Genomic DNA, 19425 nt, shown 5'->3' with positions numbered 1-19425 from the left:
GGTGGTACCGGTACCGGGTCAGTGTGAGGGATATATACAGGGGGTACCGGTACCGAGTCAGTGTGAGGGCTATATACAGGGGGTACCGGTACAGAGTCAGTGTGAGGGATATATACAGGTGGTACCGGTACCGGGTCAGTGTGAGGGATATATACAGGGGGTACCGGGTCAGTGTGAGGGCTATATACAGGGGGTACCGGTACCGGGTTAGTGTGAGGGCTCTATACAGGGGGTACCGGTAACGGGTCAGTGTGGAGGCTATATACAGGGGGTACCAGTACCGGGTCAGTGTGGAGGCTATATACAGGGGTACCGGTACCGGGTCAGTGTGAGTGCTATATACAGGGGGTACCGGTACCGAGTCAGTGTGGAGGCTATATACAGGGGGTACCGGTACCGGGTCAGTGTGAGGGCTATATACAGGGGGTACCGGTACCGGGTCAGTGTGAGGGCTATATACAGGGGGTACCGGTACCGAGTCAATGTGGAGGCTATATACAGGGGGTACCGGTACCGGGTCAGTGTGGAGGCTATATACAGGGGGTACCGGTACCGGGTCAGTGTGAGGGCTATATACAGGGGGTACCGGTACCGGGTCAGTGTGAGGGCTATATACAGGGGTACCGGTACCGAGTCAGTGTGGAGGCTATATACAGGGGGTACCGGTACAGAGTCAGTGTGAGGGCCATATACAGGTGGTACCGGTACCGGGTCAGTGTGAGGGCTATATACAGGGGGTACCGGTACCGAGTCAGTGTGCGGGGTACAGGTTAGTTGAGGTCATTTGTACATGTAGGTGGGGGTGAAGTGACTATGCATAGATAATAAACTAAGAGAAGCAGCAGTGTAAAAAAGGGGAGGGGTCAATGTAATGGTCCAGTGGTGATTTGATTAATTGTTCAGCAGACTGATGGCTTGCGGGTAGAAGCTGTTCAGCAGTCTTATGGCTTGGGGGTAGAAGCTGTTCAGCAATCTGATGGCTTAGGGGTAGAAGCTGTTCAGCAGTCTGATGGCTTGGGGGTAGAAGCTGTTCAGCAGCCTGATGGCTGGGAGGTAGAAGCTGTTCAGCAGTCTTATGGCCTGGAGGTAGAAGCTGTTCAGCAGTCTTATGGCCTGGTGGTAGAAGCTGTTCAGCAGTCTGATGGCTTTGGGGTAGAAGCTGTTCAGCAGTCTGATGGCCTGGGGGTAGAAGCTGTTCAGCAGTCTGATGGCCTGGCGGTAGAAGCTGTTCAGCAGTCTGATGGCTTGGGGGTAGACGCTGTTCAGCAGTCTGATGGCTTGGGGGTAGAAGCTGTTCAGCAGTCTTATGGCTTGGGGGTAGACGCTGTTCAGCAGTCTGATGGCTTGGGGGTAGAAGCTGTTCAGCAGTCTGATGGCTTGGGGGTAGACGCTGTTCAGCAGTCTGATGGCTTGGGGGTAGAAGCTGTTCAGCAGTCTGATGGCCTGGTGGTAGACGCTGTTCAGCAGTCTGATGGCCTAGGTCGTAGAAGCTGTTCAGCAGTCTGATGGCCTGGTGGTAGACGCTGTTCAGCAGTCTGATGGCCTAGGTCGTAGAAGCTGTTCAGCAGTCTGATGGCTTGGGGGTAGAAGCTATCGAGGAGCCTTCTGGTCCCAGACTTTACGATCTTATACCACTTGCTGTGCTGTGGCAGAGAAAACAGTCTATAACTTGGGAGACTGGAGTCTCAGACAATTTTTTGGGCTTTTCTCTGACACCGCCTATTATATAGGTCCTGGATGGCAGAGATCTTGACCCCAGTGATATACTGGGCCATACTCACCACCCTCTTACCATGACTGGCCTACTCTGGTCAGTTTACCGTGGACCACAATCCTATAGAGAGATGTCTCACACCCACCAGAGGGGAAGAGATGGAGAGGTATGGAGATGGGGAGGGTTTATGACACCTCAGGACCATTGGAAATCTAAGGCAGCAGACATTTGTTTGTCCTCTCACTATGGAGAACGTTATAACGAAAACATTGTAACTTTAAGAGTTTTCCTAGTATGTGCTTGATGTTTGCATATTGTACGTTGCGTGGAAAATGTCCAGATCAAAGAGAATGTTTTTGTAAAGATGAAATGTGAAGTTAGTTGTTTATATTGGATCTGAGTAAAATCCAGACCTTCTCGTAACTTGGTACGCCCAGAGAATTGCCCTAAAGGCAGAAACGCCCATTTCTGACCCAAGGGTATAAAACATGTGAGTTAAGAATTAACATATTAGACTAAGTGACCCTGAGCTGCAGCCAAGGTCTGAGTGGTCAGCAAACCCAAAACACAACACAAGGTTGAAGAAGACAACGGAACCTTTTAACAACCTGTGCTACGGACGAGTAGCTGTATCTAAAGGGAGTGAATTCAAGCAGGCCCAGCGGTCACCACTCTCCAAGGAATCCTATGTCTACACTGTTTTCGTTCCCACGCTGGAACCATCTACACGGCTGATTATCCCTACTCCAAAAAAACCTTTTCAGAGCAAGGGCAAGGGAACATAGCACGAAGAAAAAGGACACTGACATCGTGAGGAGAAACGAGAGAGTTACACCCGGTAAGAGAAGACGGACCATCATCAGCGAAGTCGGAATCCTGTCCACTCAGAGACACCACATCGGAGACCTTCAACACATAAATACATCATTCTGACCCATAAGAGCGGCAGTTCGGGGAAAGGTTAGGGTTAAAATAGGCAAAGCTGACAAATGCACCCGTGTGTTTTTCTCTCGTGCACTCTCTCTCTCTTGAAATCCCCATCTTGTGTAACACATGTTATATTGTGTTGGCCCGCTAGGGACCTGTTTTATCGTACTAAGTTCTAATCAATAGTCTAGAATGTGTTTGACTAGTTTCACTTATAAACACCATGGAACCATGCAGCCGTCATGCCAGTCAGGGAGGAGACGCGTTCTGTCTCCTAGAGATGAACGTATTTTGGTGTGAAAAGTGCAAATCAATCCCAGAACAACAGCAAAGGACCTTGTAAAGATGCTGGAGGAAACAAGTAAAAAGTATCTTTATCCACAGCATAACGAGTCCTATATATGAGTCCTATATCGACATAACCTGAAAAACCACTCAGCAAGGAAGAAGCCACTGCTCCAAAACCGCCATAAAAAAGCCAGACTATGGTTTGCAACTGCACATGAGGACAAAGATCGTACTTTTTGGAGAAATGTCCTCTGGGTGTCTAAGTGTTTGTGATATTGTGTGTATGTGTGTCTAAGTTTTTGTGATATTGTGTGTGTGTGATATTGTGTGTGTGTGATATTGTGTGTGTGATATTGTGTGTGTGTGTGATATTGTGCGTGATAGTGTGTGTGTGTGTGATATTGTGTGTGTGCGTGTGTGTGTGTGTGATATTGTGTGTGTGTGATATTGTGTGTGATATTGTGTGTGTGTGTGTGATATTGTGTGTGTGTATGATATCGTGTGTGATATTGTGTGTGATATTGTGTGTGATATTGTGTGTGATATTGTGTGTGTGTGTGTGTGTGTGTGATATTGTGTGTGTGTGATATTGTAACTAACTGTTCTGCCTTATTATTATTCGACCATGCTGGTCGTTTATGAACATTTGAACATCTTGGCCATGTTCTGTTATAATCTCCACCCGGCACAGCCAGAAGAGGACTGGCCACCCCACATAGCCTGGTTCCTCTCTAGGTTTCTTGCTAGGTTTTGGCCTTTCTAGGGAGTTTTTCCTAACCACCGTGCTTCTACACCTGCATTGCTTGCTGTTTGGGGTTTTAGGCTGGGTTTCTGTACAGCACTTTGAGATATCAGCTGATGTACGAAGGGCTATATAAATAGATTTGATTTGATTTGTGTAAGTGTCTAAGTGTTTGTGGTAAAGTTAGTGTGATATTGTCTGTGTGTGATATTGTGTGTGTGTGTGATATTGTGTGTGTGTGATATTGTGTGTGATATTGTGTGTGTGTGTGATATTGTGTGTGTGTGATATTGTGTGTGAGTGTCTAAGTGTTTGTGATAAAGTTAGTGAAGATGTGAATTATTTGACACATATCAAATAACTAAGAACTGACACCGGACAACATGAATCAAAACTTTGTAATTTCCTGAAGAATTCCTCATTAAATGATTAATTCCTCAACTACAGGCAGCCGTTAAAGAGGGCTTGTGCTTCCTGCTGCTAAGAATTTGTCATTGTCTGAAGTCTAGATTGATATATTTATTATTTATCAGATTAATCATGGCTGGAGAGGCTGGGATCCTGGTTGGGCTCATAGGGCTCCTACACTTACAGTTAGGAGGGGAGGGAGAGGAGAGAGGGAGGGGAGAGAGAGGGAGACAGAGAGATGGAGAGGAGAGAGGGAGGGGAGGGAGAGGAGAGAGAGAGGGAGGGGCGAGAGGGAGGGGAGAGAGAGGGAGGGGAAAGAGAGGGAGGGGAAAGAGAGGGAGAGAGATAGAGGGAGAGGAGAGAGGAAGGGGAGAGATAGGGAGGGAGAGGGAGAATGAGAGAGGGAGAGGAAAGAGGGGGGGGGAGAGAATGTGTGAGAGGGAGGTAGAGAGAGAGAAGGAGAGATGGAGGGGAGAGAGAGAGAGATGGAGGGAGGCAGCTGAATGTGAATATTGTAGAGCATGGTGGTTATTATTGCAGGGTAGTCACCAGCTCACTAGAGGGCCTGAACACACCAGCATCATGTAAAGAGTTTAGCCTGGAGCAGTGGTTACCCTGTGCTGGGATTGAGAGAGAGAGAGCGAGAGAGAGAGAGAGAGAGAGAGAGAGAGAGAGAGAGAGAGAGAGAGAGAGAGAGAGAGAAAGGGGTAGTGTTGTCATTGATCTGACTCCTGCCGGAGGTCATCAAGTCCTGGGGTCACCTCTGTTTACGGAAAGGTCTAAAGAATACCTTGAGGACAGGATTGGCAATATCAACCTTACACTGTGGCACATCTAACTAATCAACAACAGAAACTGTTTAATATCCATCCAACCAAAGGCTTTGAACCATGTAACCCCTCACCATTCTGAGGCTAAACAGCCTACTCAATGAAAACCATTGTTGGAAGCAGGATTTGTGCCATGCTGTTGGCAGAACAAGAGATGTATAAACACTGGCCAAGGGCCTGAATATCTCCGGATGTGGAACATTCAGGACATCAGAACCAAAGTGGATACAATGTTGTAATGTTACTGTTGTGGATCATTCCACTTATTACAGTTAATACCATTGTACTGACTGTCAAAGTGAGTCCCAAAGCTCCTGGTCCCGTAACAGAGGTGAAAATCATCTCCATGGTAACCTAACCCCAGGCTCCTGGTCCTGTAACAGAGGTGTAAATCATCACCGTGATAACCTCTCCTGGTCCTGTAACAGAGGTGTAAATCATCACTGTGGTAACCTCTCCTGGACCTGTAACAGAGGTGTAAATCATCACCGTGGTAACCTCTCCTGGACCTGTAACAGAGGTGTAAATCATCACCGTGGTAACCTCTCCTGGTCCTGTAACAGAGGGGTAAATCATCACCGTGGTAACCTCTCCTGGTCCTGTAACAGAGGTGTAAATCATCACTGTGATAACATCTCCTGGTCCTGTAACAGAGGTGTAAATCATCGCCGTGATAACCTCTCCTGGTCCTGTAACAGATGTGTAAATCATCACCGTGGTAACCTCTCCTGGAACCGTAACAGAGGTGTAAATCATCACCGTGGTAACCTCTCCTGGACCTGTAACATAGGTGTAAATCATCATCGTGGTAACCACTCCTGGTCCTGTAACAGAGGTGTAAATCATCACCGTGGTAACCTCTCCTGGTCCTGTAACAGAGGTGTAAATCATCATCGTGGTAACCTCTTCTGGTCCTGTAACAGAGGTGTAAATCATCACCGTGATAACCTCTCCTGGTCCTGTAACAGAGGTGTAAATCATCACCGTGGTAACCTCTCCTGGTCCTGTAACAGAGGTGTAAATCATCACAGTGATAACCTCTCCTGGTCCTGTAACAGAGGTGTAAATCATCACCGTGATAACCTCTCCTGGTCCTGTAACAGAGGTGTAAATCATCACCGTGGTACCCTCTCCTGGTCCTGTAACAGAGGGGTAAATCATCACCGTGGTAACCTCTCCTGGACCTGTAACAGGGGTGTAAATCATCACCGTGGTAACCTCTCCTGGACCTGTAACAGAGGTGTAAATCATCACAGTGATAACCTCTCCTGGTCCTGTAACAGAGGGGTAAATCATCACCGTGATAACCTAACCCCAGGCTCCTGGTCCTGTAACAGAGGTGTAAATCATCACCGTGGTAACCTCTCCTGGACCTGTAACAGAGGTGTAAATCATCACCGTGGTAACATCTCCTGGACCTGTAACATAGGTGTAAATCATCATCGTGGTAACCTCTCCTGGTCCTGTAACAGAGGTGTAAATCATCACCGTGGTAACCTCTCCTGGACCTGTAACAGGGGTGTAAATCATCACTGTGATAACCTCTCCTGGTCCTGTAACAGAGGTGTAAATCATCACAGTGATAACCTCTCCTGGTCCTGTAACAGAGGTGTAATCATCACTGTGATAACCTCTCCTGGTCCTGTAACAGAGGTGTAAATCATCACAGTGATAACCTCTCCCGGTCCTGTAACAGAGGTGTAAATCATCACCGTGATAACCTCTCCTGGTCCTGTAACAGAGGTGTAAATCATCTCCATGGTAACCTAACCCCAGGCTCCTGGTCCTGTAACAGAGGTGTAAATCATCACCGTGATAACCTCTCCTGGTCCTGTAACAGAGGTGTAAATCATCACAGTGATAACCTCTCCTGGTCCTGTAACAGAGGTGTAAATCATCTCCATGGTAACCTAACCCCAGGCTCCTGGTCCTGTAACAGAGGTGTAAATCATCACAGTGATAACCTCTCCTGGTCCTGTAACAGAGGTGTAAATCATCACAGTGATAACCTCTCCTGGTCCTGTAACAGAGGTGTAAATCATCTCCATGGTAACCTAACCCCAGGCTCCTGGTCCTGTAACAGAGGTGTAAATCATCACCGTGATAACCTCTCCTGGTCCTGTAACAGAGGTGTAAATCATCACAGTGATAACCTCTCCTGGTCCTGTAACAGAGGTGTAAATCATCTCCATGGTAACCTAACCCCAGGCTCCTGGTCCTGTAACAGAGGTGTAAATCATCACAGTGATAACCTCTCCTGGTCCTGTAACAGAGGTGTAAATCATCACAGTGATAACCTCTCCTGGACCTGTAACAGAGGTGTTAATCATCACCGTGATAACCTCTCCTGGTCCTGTAACAGAGGTGTAAATCATCACAGTGATAACCTCTCCTGGACCTGTAACAGAGGTGTAAATCATCACCGTGATAACCTCTCCTGGTCCTGTAACAGAGGTGTTAATCATCACAGTGATAACCTCTCCTGGACCTGTAACAGAGGTGTAAATCATCACCGTGATAACCTCTCCTGGTCCTGTAACAGGGGTGTAAATCATCACAGTGATAACCTCTCCTGGTCCTGTAACAGAGGTGTTAATCATCACAGTGATAACCTCTCCTGGTCCTGTAACAGAGGTGTAAATCATCACAGTGATAACCTCTCCTGGTCCTGTAACAGAGGTGTAAATCATCACAGTGATAACATCTCCTGGACCTGTAACAGAGGTGTAAATCATCACCGTGGTAACCTCTCCTGGTCCTGTAACAGAGGTGTTAATCATCACCGTGATAACCTCTCCTGGTCCTGTAACAGAGGTGTAAATCATCACCGTGATAACCTCTCCTGGTCCTGTAACAGAGGTGTAAATCATCACCGTGATAACCTCTCCTGGACCTGTAACAGAGGTGTAAATCATCACCGTGGTAACCTCTCCTGGTCCTGTAACAGAGGTGTAAATCATCACCGTGATAACCTCTCCTGGTCCTGTAACAGAGGTGTAAATCATCACCGTGATAACCTAACCCCAGGCTCCTGGTCCTGTAACAGAGGTGTAAATCATCACCGTGGTAACCCCTCCTGGTCCTGTAACAGAGGGGTAAATCATCACCGTGGTAACCTCTCCTGGTCTTGTAACAGAGGTGTAAATCATCACCGTGATAACCTCTCCTGGTCCTGTAACAGAGGTGTAAATCATCACCGTGGTAACCTCTCCTGGTCCTGTAACAGAGGTGTAAATCATCACCGTGATAACCTCTCCTGGACCTGTAACAGAGGTGTAAATCATCACCGTGGTAACCTCTCCTGGACCTGTAACAGAGGGGTAAATAATCACCGTGGTAACCTCTCCTGGTCCTGTAACAGAGGTGTAAATCATCACCGTGATAACCTAACCCCAGGCTCCTGGTCCTGTAACAGAGGTGTAAATCATCGCTGTGATAACCTCTTCTGGTCCTGTAACAGAAGTGTAAATCATCACCGTGGTAACCTCTCCTGGTCCTGTAACAGAGGTGTAAATCATCACCGTGGTAACCTCTCCTGGTCCTGTAACAGAGGTGTAAATCATCACCGTGATAACCTAACCCCAGGCTCCTGGTCCTGTAACAGAGGTGTAAATCATCACTGTGATAACCTCTCCTGGTCCTGTAACAGAGGTGTAAATCATCACCGTGATAACCTCTCCTGGTCCTGTAACAGAGGTGTAAATCATCACCGTGATAACCTCTCCTGGTCCTGTAACAGAGGTGTAAATCATCACCGTGATAACCTCTCCTGGACCTGTAACAGAGGTGTAAATCATCACCGTCGTAATCTCTCCTGGTCCTGTAACAGAGGTGTAAATCATCACCGTGGTAACCTCTCCTGGACCTGTAACATAGGTGTAAATCATCATCGTGGTAACCTCTCCTGGACCTGTAACAGAGGTGTAAATCATCACAGTGGTAACCTCTCCTGGACCTGTAACAGAGGTGTAAATCATCACCGTGATAACCTAATCCCAGGCTCCTGGTCCTGTAACAGAGGTGTAAATCATCACCTAGGTAACCTCTCCTGGACCTGTAACAGAGGTGTAAATCATCACCGTGATAACCTAACCCCAGGCTCCTGGTCCTGTAACAGAGGTGTAAATCATCACCGTGGTAACCTCTCCTGGACCTGTAACAGAGGTGTAATTCATCACTGTGATAGCCTCTCCTGGTCCTGTAACAGAGGTGTAAATCATCACCGTGATAACCTCTCCTGGTCCTGTAACAGAGGTGTAAATCATCACCGTGATAACCTCTCCTGGTCCTGTAACAGAGGTGTAAATCATCACCGTGATAACCTCTCCTGGTCCTGTAACAGAGGTGTAAATCATCACCGTGATAACCTCTCCTGGTCCTGTAACAGAGGTGTAATTCATCACTGTGATAGCCTCTCCTGGTCCTGTAACAGAGGTGTAAATCATCACCGTGATAACCTCTCCTGGTCCTGTAACAGAGGTGTAAATCATCACCGTGATAACCTCTCCTGGTCCTGTAACAGAGGTGTAAATCATCACCGTGATAACCTCTCCTGGACCTGTAACAGAGGTGTAAATCATCACCGTGGTAACCTCTCCTGGACCTGTAACATAGGTGTAAATCATCATCGTGGTAACCTCTCCTGGACCTGTAACAGAAGTGTAAATCATCACCGTGATAATCTAACCCCAGGCTCCTGGTCCTGTAACAGAGGTGTAAATCATCACCGTGGTAACCTCTCCTGGACCTGTAACAGAGGTGTAAATCATCACTGTGATAACCTCTCCTGGTCCTGTAACAGAGGTGTAAATCATCACCGTGATAACCTCTCCTGGTCCTGTAACAGAGGTGTAAATCATCACAGTGATAACCTCTCCTGGTCCTGTAACAGAGGTGTAAATCATCACAGTGATAACCTCTCCTGGACCTGTAACAGAGGTGTAAATCATCACCGTGATAACCTCTCCTGGTCCTGTAACAGAGGTGTAAATCATCACAGTGATAACCTCTCCTGGTCCTGTAACAGAGGTGTAAATCATCACCGTGGTTACCTCTCCTGGTCCTGTAACAGAAGTGTAAATCATCACCGTGATAACCTCTCCTGGTCCTGTAACAGAGGTGTAAATCATCACCGTGATAGCCTCTCCTGGTACTGTAACAGAGGGGTAAATCATCACCGTGATAACCTAACCCCAGGCTCCTGGTCCTGTAACAGAGGTGTAAATCATTACCATGGTAACCTCTCCTGGTCTTGTAACAGAGGTGTAAATCATCACTGTGATAACCTCTCCTGGTCCTGTAACAGAGGTGTAAATCATCACCGTGGTAACCTGTCCTGGACCTGTAACAGAGGTGTAAATCATCGCTGTGATAACCTAACCACAGGCTCCTGGCCCTGTAACAGAGGTGTAAATCATCACCGTGATAACCTCTCCTGGTCCTGTAACAGAGGTGTAAATCATCACCGTGGTAACCTCTCCTGGTCCTGTAACAGAGGGGTAAATCATCACCGTGGTAACCTCTCCTGGTCCTGTAACAGAGGTGTAAATCATCACCGTGATAACCTCTCCTGGTCCTGTAACAGAGGTGTAAATCATCACCGTGGTAATCTCTCCTGGTCCTGTAACAGAGGTGTAAATCATCACCGTGAAAACCTCTCCCGGTCCTGTAACAGAGGTGTAAATCATCACAGTGATAACCTCTCCTGGACCTGTAACAGAGGTGTAAATCATCACGTGGTAACCTCTCCTGGTCCTGTAACAGAGGTGTAAATCATCACCGTGATAACCTCTCCCGGTCCTGTAACAGAGGTGTAAATAATCACCGTGATAACCTCTCCTGGTCCTGTAACAGAGGTGTAAATCATCACAGTGATAACCTCTCCTGGTCCTGTAACAGAGGTGTAAATCATCACCGTGATAACCTCTCCTGGTCCTGTAACAGAGGTGTAAATAATCACCGTGATAACATCTCCTGGTCCTGTAACAGAGGTGTAAATCATCACCGTGGTAACCTCTCCTGGACCTGTAACAGAGGTGTAAATCATCACCATGATAACCTAACCCCAGGCTCCTAGTCCTGTAACAGAGGTGTAAATCATCACTGTGGTAACCTCTCCTGGTCCTGTAACAGAGGTGTAAATCATCACCGTGATAACCTCTCCTGGACCTGTAACAGAGGTGTAAATCATCACGTGGTAACCTCTCCTGGTCCTGTAACAGAGGTGTAAATCATCACCGTGATAACCTCTCCTGGTCCTGTAACAGAGGTGTAAATCATCACCGTGGTAACCTCTCCTGGTCCTGTAACAGAGTTGTAAATCATCACAGTGATAACCTCTCCTGGACCTGTAACAGAGGTGTAAATCATCACCGTGATAACCTCTCCTGGTCCTGTAACAGAGGTGTAAATCATCACCGTGGTAACCTCTCCTGGTCCTGTAACAGAGGTGTAAATCATCACCGTGGTAACCTCTCCTGGACCTGTAACAGAGGTGTAAATCATCACCGTGATAACCTCTCCTGGACCTGTAACAGAGGTGTAAATCATCACCGTGGTAACCTCTCCTGGTCCTGTAACAGAGGTGTAAATCATCACCGTGATAACCTCTCCTGGACCTGTAACAGAGGTGTAAATCATCACCGTGGTAACCTCTCCTGGACCTGTAACAGAGGTGTAAATCATCACCGTGGTAACCTCTCCTGGACCTGTAACAGAGGTGTAAATCATCACGTGGTAACCTCTCCTGGACCTGTAACAGAGGTGTAAATCATCACCGTGATAACCTCTCCTGGTCCTGTAACAGAGGTGTAAATCATCACCGTGGTAACCTCTCCTGGTCCTGTAACAGAGGTGTAAATCATCACCGTGATAACCTCTCCTGGACCTGTAACAGAGGTGTAAATCATCACCGTGGTAACCTCTCCTGGTCCTGTAACAGAGGTGTAAATCATCACCGTGATAACCTAACCCCAGGCTCCTGGTCCTGTAACAGAGGTGTAAATCATCAGAGTGATAACCTCTCCTGGACCTGTATCAGAGGTGTACATCATCACCGTGGTAACCTCTCCTGGTCCTGTAACAGAGGTGTAAATCATCACCGTGGTAACCTCTCCTGGTCCTGTAACAGAGTTGTAAATCATCACAGTGATAACCTCTCCTGGACCTGTAACAGAGGTGTAAATCATCACCGTGATAACCTCTCCTGGTCCTGTAACAGAGGTGTAAATCATCACCGTGGTAACCTCTCCTGGTCCTGTAACAGAGTTGTAAATCATCACCGTGGTAACCTCTCCTGGTCCTGTAACAGAGTTGTAAATCATCACAGTGATAACCTCTCCTGGACCTGTAACAGAGGTGTAAATCATCACCGTGATAACCTCTCCTGGACCTGTAACAGAGGTGTAAATCATCACCGTGATAACCTCTCCTGGTCCTGTAACAGAGGTGTAAATCATCACCGTGGTAACCTCTCCTGGTCTTGTAACAGAGGTGTAAATCATCACCGTGGTTACCTCTCCTGGTCCTGTAACAGAGGTGTAAATCATCACCGTGGTAACCTCTCCTGGACCTGTAACAGAGGTGTAAATCATCACCGTGGTAACCTCTCCTGGACCTGTAACAGAGGTGTAAATCATCACCGTGATAACCTCTCCTGGACCTGTAACAGAGGTGTAAATCATCACCGTGGTAACCTCTCCTGGACCTGTAACAGAGGTGTAAATCATCACCGTGATAACCTCTCCTGGACCTGTAACAGAGGTGTAAATCATCACCGTGGTAACCTCTCCTGGTCCTGTAACAGAGGTGTAAATCATCACCGTGATAACCTAACCCCAGGCTCCTGGTCCTGTAACAGAGGTGTAAATCATCAGAGTGATAACCTCTCCTGGACCTGTATCAGAGGTGTACATCATCACCGTGGTAACCTCTCCTGGTCCTGTAACAGAGGTGTAAATCATCACCGTGGTAACCTCTCCTGGTCCTGTAACAGAGGGGTAAATCATCACCGTGGTAACCTCTCCTGGTCCTGTAACAGAGGGATAAATCATCACCGTGGTAACCTCTCCTGGTCCTGTAACAGAGGGGTAAATCATCACCATGATAACCTCTCCTGGTCCTGTAACAGAGGTGTAAATCATCACCGTGATAACCTCTCCTGGTCCTGTAACAGAGGTGTAAATCATCACTGTGATAACCTCTCCTGGACCTGTAACAGAGGTGTAAATCATCACCGTGATAACCTCTCCTGGTCCTGTAACAGAGGTGTAAATCATCACCATGATAACCTCTCCTGGTCCTGTAACAGAGGTGTAAATCATCACCGTGATAACCTCTCCTGGTCCTGTAACAGAGGGGTAAATCATCACCGTGGTAACCTCTCCTGGTCCTGTAACAGAGGTGTAAATCATCACCGTGGTAACCTCTCCTGGTCCTGTAACAGAGGTGTAAATCATCACCGTGGTAACCTCTCCTGGTCCTGTAACAGAGGTGTAAATCATCACCGTGGTAACCTCTCCTGGTCCTGTAACAGAGGTGTAAATCATCACCGTGATAACCTCTCCTGGTCCTGTAACAGAGGTGTAAATCATCACCGTGGTAACCTCTCCTGGTCCTGTAACAGAGGGGTAAATCATCACCATGATAACCTCTCCTGGTCCTGTAACAGAGGTGTAAATCATCACCGTGGTAACCTCTCCTGGTCCTGTAACAGAGGTGTAAATCATCACCGTGGTAACCTCTCCTGGTCCTGTAACAGAGGGGTAAATCATCACCATGATAACCTCTCCTGGTCCTGTAACAGAGGGGTAAATCATCACCGTGATAACCTCTCCTGGTCCTGTAACAGAGGTGTAAATCATCACAGTGATAACCTCTCCTGGACCTGTAACAGAGGGGTAAATCATCACCGTGGTAACCTCTCCTGGTCCTGTAACAGAGTTGTAAATCATCACAGTGATAACCTCTCCTGGACCTGTAACAGAGGTGTAAATCATCACCGTGATAACCTCTCCTGGTCCTGTAACAGAGGTGTAAATCATCACCGTGGTAACCTCTCCTGGTCCTGTAACAGAGTTGTAAATCATCACCGTGGTAACCTCTCCTGGTCCTGTAACAGAGTTGTAAATCATCACAGTGATAACCTCTCCTGGACCTGTAACAGAGGTGTAAATCATCACCGTGATAACCTCTCCTGGACCTGTAACAGAGGTGTAAATCATCACCGTGATAACCTCTCCTGGTCCTGTAACAGAGGTGTAAATCATCACCGTGGTAACCTCTCCTGGTCTTGTAACAGAGGTGTAAATCATCACCGTGGTTACCTCTCCTGGTCCTGTAACAGAGGTGTAAATCATCACCGTGGTAACCTCTCCTGGACCTGTAACAGAGGTGTAAATCATCACCGTGGTAACCTCTCCTGGACCTGTAACAGAGGTGTAAATCATCACCGTGATAACCTCTCCTGGACCTGTAACAGAGGTGTAAATCATCACCGTGGTAACCTCTCCTGGACCTGTAACAGAGGTGTAAATCATCACCGTGATAACCTCTCCTGGACCTGTAACAGAGGTGTAAATCATCACCGTGGTAACCTCTCCTGGTCCTGTAACAGAGGTGTAAATCATCACCGTGATAACCTAACCCCAGGCTCCTGGTCCTGTAACAGAGGTGTAAATCATCAGAGTGATAACCTCTCCTGGACCTGTATCAGAGGTGTACATCATCACCGTGGTAACCTCTCCTGGTCCTGTAACAGAGGTGTAAATCATCACCGTGGTAACCTCTCCTGGTCCTGTAACAGAGGGGTAAATCATCACCGTGGTAACCTCTCCTGGTCCTGTAACAGAGGGATAAATCATCACCGTGGTAACCTCTCCTGGTCCTGTAACAGAGGGGTAAATCATCACCATGATAACCTCTCCTGGTCCTGTAACAGAGGTGTAAATCATCACCGTGATAACCTCTCCTGGTCCTGTAACAGAGGTGTAAATCATCACTGTGATAACCTCTCCTGGACCTGTAACAGAGGTGTAAATCATCACCGTGATAACCTCTCCTGGTCCTGTAACAGAGGTGTAAATCATCACCATGATAACCTCTCCTGGTCCTGTAACAGAGGTGTAAATCATCACCGTGATAACCTCTCCTGGTCCTGTAACAGAGGGGTAAATCATCACCGTGGTAACCTCTCCTGGTCCTGTAACAGAGGTGTAAATCATCACCGTGGTAACCTCTCCTGGTCCTGTAACAGAGGGGTAAATCATCACCATGATAACCTCTCCTGGTCCTGTAACAGAGGTGTAAATCATCACCGTGGTAACCTCTCCTGGTCCTGTAACAGAGGTGTAAATCATCACCGTGGTAACCTCTCCTGGTCCTGTAACAGAGGGGTAAATCATCACCATGATAACCTCTCCTGGTCCTGTAACAGAGGGGTAAATCATCACCGTGATAACCTCTCCTGGTCCTGTAACAGAGGGGTAAATCATCACCGTGGTAACCCCTTCTGGTCCTGTAACAGAGGGGTAAATCATCACCGTGGTAGCCTAGCCTCAGGCTAGAAATGTAGATCTAGCTACTCAGCTCTGTTATCACCAGGTGGATATTCAGCACTTCATATGCTAACATGAATGTCGGTGTGTCCGTGTATTTCATTCATTAATGTGTTGTGAGGACAGTTAAATGGTTCCTGTACATACATCTTTAATTCCACTACTAGACTCTGGGCTCTCTCTCTGTCTGACATTGTTTCAATGAGGAGCGTAGTGGAGCAGTTTAATAGAGAAAGCAGCTCTACTCACTACAGCATGTTAATTGAAGCATTGAGAGTGAAATTGTTTTTTTAAACTATTATCTCACTGTGTATCTGCTGAATGGATCTGGCTGACAATTGGAGCTATAATTGTACATCACAGCAGATATTGAGATGAAAAGCAAGATGGCGCCCTATCACACACACTCTCTGCCAATCCAATCAAAATGGGTTCATGTCAGTGTGAAAAACCCATTTGTGTTCAAAAACAAAACATTTCCCATTTTGTAATGGGCTAAATCACTGGGTTATCGGCAGCCATGCACAGCCAGACCTCATGAAGAGGCTCCTACACCCAGGGCTCATAGAGGGCGCACACTGCCATTGAATGGGGGAGGGGGGAGTCAAAAGGGTTCCTTTTAAAGTGGAAGAAGCCATTTTGAGGGATGATTTGGATTCAAATCTTCAGGGACTAACCCCTTGACATAAAGTCATAGTGTATTGGAGTTTTAGCCCTAAATTCATACATCAATTATTTACCGTCAACGCAGATTGTATAAGTGTAGGAAATTACAAGGGATGGTATTTTCTCTCAGGCAGAAAGAATGTGATACAACGGATACACCCCACCTAATGTGTATGCCCACTGTCCACCCAGCAGAATTATTTATGCATTAGAAAACAGTGTGCCGGGACCAGAAGAGGCAGACACATTATTTGAACCCTTTCATAACACACATCAATATTTAATGTGAAATAAATAAAGGATGTTGGTGTTGTTTGGAGGACAGATGTAGCTGATCGCTCGGCTGGCTACGGGGAGCACGGGGATGCTACACATACCCCTCAGTAAAACCCTCCATCTCTTTTTAATCATCCACTTAGTGCATTGTGGGTAGAGGAGCTGTCAAGGTGAGACGGCAGCTTCTTGGAGAGCAGAAGCCCCTAACCCTGGAACTGGAGCCTGAGCTGGATGGCTTTGTCTCTAAATGTGTTATTAAGCTATTGTTTCATTGGATAGCACCACTGTAGCCTGCCTGGGCGGATGTGACTGGAAACCTGACATTCAACTCTCAACTCTGTCTGCCTCTCTCATTCTGTCCAAGGTTGACCCCAGTCACATTGTTCAAAGAAACAGAACTGTCTATTTTATCATTAGCCTCCTGTATTTCTAGTCCTTCTACATTCTGACTGAGTGGAAGAAACACGAAAGGCTTTGTATTACAGCAAGACGTTGGTTCTTTAACATTTTATTCACTATTTAAACTGAGGGAAACTACATTCGCCCCAAACTGAAAGCGCCAACCACCGCATTTAACCATGGAAAGTTGACTGGGAATATGGCTGAATATAAACAGTGTAGATAATCAATCCGCGCATGGCAATCAAACAAGCAAAATGTCAGTATATAAAGACAAAGTGGAGTCGCGATTCAACGGCTAGTCACGAGACCTTTTTGGCAGGGTCTACAGACAATGATGAACTACAAAAGAAAAGCCAGCCTCATCGCGGACAATGTCGTCTTGCTACAGACAAACTAAACACCTTCTTTGCCTGCTTTGATGATAATACAGTGCCACCGCCACGGGCCGCCACCAAGGACTGTGGGCTCTCCTTCACCGTGGCCAACGTGGGTAAGACTTTTAAACATGTTAACCCTAGCAAGGCTGCCGGTCCAGACGGCATCCCTAGCTGCGTCCTCAGAGCATGTGCAGACCAGCTGACTGGTGTGTTTACGGACATTTTCAATCTCTCCCTATCCCAGTCTGCTGTCTCCACATGCATCAAGATGGACATCATTGTTCCTGTTCTCAAGAATGCAAAGGTAACTGAACTAAATTACTATCGCCCATTAGCACACACTTCTGTCATCATGAAGTGCTTTGAGAGACTTGTCAAGGATCATATCACCTCCACCCTACCTGTCACCCAAGACACACTTCAATTTGCTTACCGCCCAAATAGGTCCACAGACGATGCAATCTCCATCACACTGCCCAATCCCATCTGGACAAGAGGAATACCTATGTAAGAATGCTGTTCGTTGTCAATAGCTCAGCATTCAACACCATAGTACCCTCCACGCTCATCATTAAGCTTGCAGCCCTGGGTCTCAACCCCGTCCTGTGCAATTGGGTCCTGGACTTCCTGACGGGCCACCCCCAGGTGGTGAAGGTAGGAAACAACATCTCCACTTTGCTGATCCTCAACACTGGGGCCCCACAAAGGTGCATGCTCAGCCCCTTCCTGTACTCAATCTAACTGCACTGTCCCATTTACAATAGCTATTACAATGAAAGAATACCATGCTATTGTTTGAGGACAATGCACAGTTACGAACAGGAAAATGCATTAATAAACTAGTCTTGATGAACAGAAATGCAATGGTTCATTGGATCAGTCGAAAACTTTGTAGATACACTGCTGCCATCTAGTGGCCAAAATCTAAAATGCGTCTGGGCTGGAATAATACCTTATGGTTTTTCTCTTGCATTTCAAAGATGATGGTACAAAAAATGTAATTGTATTATCTTTTACCAGATATAATGTGTTATATTCTCCAACATGAAATTTACATTTCCACAAACTTCAAAGTGTTTCTTTTCAAATGTTATCAAGAATATGCATACCCTTGCTTCAGGTCCTGAGCTACAGGCAGTTAGATTTGGGTATGTCATTTTAGGCGAATATTGAAAAAAATTGTCCGATCCTTAAGAGGTTTTTAATGGAAGTGCCTCATGTTTTGAAAGCGCTGCGTTCCAATGCATCCCTATTGAGCAGTGAATGGGCTATCAACCAGATTACTTTTTCTTCCTATTCCCCAAGGTGTCTACAGCATTGTGACGTAGTTTTACGCATTTATGTTGAAGAATACCCGTAAGCAGCTACATTGCGCAAGTGGTCACCTGATGCTCCCAGAGTGATTCTCACATAAAATACAGAGGTAGCCATTACTCCAATCGGTCCTACTGAAAAACTAATTGGTGGATATATTATCGAATAGATATTTGAAAAACAACTTGAGGATTGACTATAAACAACGTTTGCCTGTTTCTGTCGATATTATGGAGCTAATTTGTAATATTTTTAGGTGTTTTCGGGACTGCAATTTCCGGGCGATTTCTCAGCCAAACATGAAGAACAAACGGAGCTATTTCGCCTACAAAAATAATATTTTGGGAAAAATGGAACATTGGCTATCTAACTGGGAGTGTTGTGAGTGAAAACATCCGAAGCTCATCAACGGTAAACGATTTAATTTGATTGCTTTTCTGATTTCCATGACCAAGTTACCTTGCAACCAAAACATGCGGACTCTCCTTCACTGCAGCCGAGGTGAGTAAAACATTTAAACATGTTAACCCTCGCAAGGCTGCAGGCCCAGACGGCATCCCCAGCCGCGCCCTCAGAGCATGCGCAGACCAGCTGGCTGGTGTGTTTACGGCCATATTCAATCAATCCCTATCCCAGTCTGCTGTTCCCACATGCTTCAAGAGGGCCACCATTGTTCCTGTTCCCAAGAAAGCTAAGGTAACTGAGCTAAACGACTACCGCCCCGTAGCACTCACTTCCGTCATCATGAAGTGCTTTGAGAGACTAGTCAAGGACCATATCACCTCCACCCTACCTGACACCCCAGACCCACTCCAATTTGCTTACCACCCAAATAGGTCCACAGACGATGCAATCTCAACCACACTGCACACTGCCCTAACCCATCTGGACAAGAGGAATACCTATGTGAGAATGCTGTTCATCGACT

The sequence above is a fragment of the Oncorhynchus masou genome, chromosome 29 (genome assembly GCF_036934945.1).
Source record: "Oncorhynchus masou masou isolate Uvic2021 chromosome 29, UVic_Omas_1.1, whole genome shotgun sequence".
Classification (NCBI taxonomy): Eukaryota; Metazoa; Chordata; class Actinopteri; order Salmoniformes; family Salmonidae; genus Oncorhynchus; species Oncorhynchus masou.
The sequence above is the reverse complement of the archived record's forward strand: the minus strand, read 5'-3'. Positions refer to the sequence as shown.